Source organism: Astatotilapia calliptera, chromosome 15 (genome assembly GCF_964374335.1).
Source record: "Astatotilapia calliptera chromosome 15, fAstCal68.1, whole genome shotgun sequence".
Taxonomy (NCBI): Eukaryota; Metazoa; Chordata; class Actinopteri; order Cichliformes; family Cichlidae; genus Astatotilapia; species Astatotilapia calliptera.
Window position 1 is genome coordinate 22017610 of NC_137436.1, and position 2417 is coordinate 22020026.

The following is a 2417-nucleotide window of genomic DNA, read 5'->3' on the forward strand; positions in this document are numbered from 1 at the left end:
CTGCCAAAAGCAGACCACGCAAGACAAACGAGTGTGCGCTGGTGGGCTTTTACTTCCTCTGGTGTGATTATTTGTTGGCTACAATCTCTCTTTCCATCATTTCGGCTCAAGCTGAACAAAATGATAAATGACTTTCATTTATTTTCTAATCAGATTTGCGCTAAATTGTAATTTTTCATTTGTGATCAAGTCTGAATTGGTATTTGTGCATCCAATAGACAAAACAAAGTCATTTTTTAAATTTTTTTTTTACTTCCGTCATAGAGGCAAAAGACTGTAGCCACCACTTATTAAATGTCAACCACTTTGATAAAGTCATCCAGTAAATGTGAGCCTGAGGCTGTGTGCGTGTGATGTGGAAAGTGGAATCAGTGCTTGTACAAATTTATTCTACACAGAATCATTATGACAAACATGAAAAAATTGTCAAGTTATTTTCTGCAGATTAATCTGCTGATGAGTCTAGTTTGTTTTATTTTTCATCCCCCTCCAGTTTAGTTGTGATCACTCTTGAAGAAATCTGTGACATGTGCTTTTCAGAAACTATTCAGAAGTGTTAATAAATGGAGTAAGACCTGAAGTAAACAGTGTGCAGAGACCAATAGTGCTGACAGCTCAAGCTTTGATTAGACTCCAGCCAGCTGGAGACACTCGGGTAGTCATTGCTGGTATATTTCTTTGAAGTCTGCTTGAAATTTGCCATCTGGGGCACGTACACAGTTGGTGCATTGTAATTTAAAGTCCTGCGGGGTCACAAGAAATTGGCCAACATACAGACATCCACACTGACCCAAGCAGGCTCACAGATGCAGAAAGTATAATCAAGACCTCAGAAAAGAAGGGAAAAAGGCATTTAATCACATTAAGTGACGTGGCAATGCCCATTTGTAGATCTGTTTAAAAAGAAATGCTGTAAATTCTACAAATATTTCTGTTGGATGTGGCTGTAGAGCACACTACAAACGCCTCTCCTGCGGCTCTGGCTCGTTTCATTAAAACTGTTAAACTGTTTCTTCATGATGTAGCCCTTTTCTTTCAGCAGGCCTGCTGAAGCGGGGACTTTTCTGTGTACACATTTTACAGAATGACCTGTGTCTTTGGTCGACTGTGTTAAAATCTGAACGTGTGATAAAGCTTCAAAGCATAACGAATGCATAAACTGTAACATGCTGAGGTGTTTATTTCTTTATTTATTGCTTTTAAATTGAGCTTTTCTTTAAAAAAAATATTTTACTTCTTGCTTTCTAGAGTTTAAACACTAACTTTAATAAATAAATACAAAAATCAAAGTCAGCTCTAAGGTCTCTGTTGCATCATCAGTGGATTAAACATGCTCTTATGCTTCAGGATTCGTGTTTTCATGCTCCAATCCAACAGGTAACACAGTAATCATAGGCCAGCCTACATCTAATCTGGGTCCAGAAACCCCAGAAGGAAAGAGCATGCCCATCCCCCTGCCTATGCCAATGCCGCCACCTGAGCCCCAGTCGCCAACTTCAGTCAACCCAGTAGTGGAAGATAGACCTGGGGAGAGCGTACCAGATTTAAAATGACTTGTAAGAGCCACGTCTACTGCTTTTTAAAATTTTTTATTTTGTTTTATTTTTTTTTTATGTGTCACGTTGTCATCCATCCATGTTGTCACGTAAACAAAGCCGTCTTGGCCCATCCTCACCCATCTTCACGCTCCATGTTGCATGTCCGCTGGCAGCACGCAGCTTCTGCTTACTCACTCATCCGTTTAAAAGAAAAAACTGCTCCTGCTGTCCACTTACCATCGTCATGCACATTCACTGCATCAGTCACTGTGTTGTTCTAGTCGTCTTGTACCTGCATGTCTCTTATTCCTTACCCGTGTCACATTAGGTGCTGTCATAACGTGAGCATGGTGATGTCGTGTTGGTGGCACTTTGTACAACATTGTTGTGTGCTCATTATTTCTGCTTGTTGTCAGATGATACGATTATGGGATATTTTTAGCATTTGTCCTGTGAAAAGAGAGGTCCAAATTAAGTTATTCAGATGGGATGTGGAGTGTTATATCACATTCACTGAAATGTGGACGTTAACTTTGCACAGCATTACATTTGTAAGATGGGGGAAAACAAACTGATGACCCTTTTGCCCTCTTGTAGTAGCTTTGTTCCCTTTGGCTAATTTATAGCTTGCTGTTTAAAACATAAAACTAGTTATATAGATAATTTGGATATTCTTGACGTAATTTCCAGGTCTGTTGTACGATAAGAAAGTTTTTAAAGGTAAGTTCCCCTAAAACCTACAGGTAAAATAAGAGGTTTGCTTTATCTTAGAATAAGACGAGGCCTTACAATAGGGCAGAAGAGTTATACCTTATTTATTTCATGCTCCGTATGTCAATGTTTGGCTTAATTTTGAAAGTGTGCCTTTGTCTTCTACAG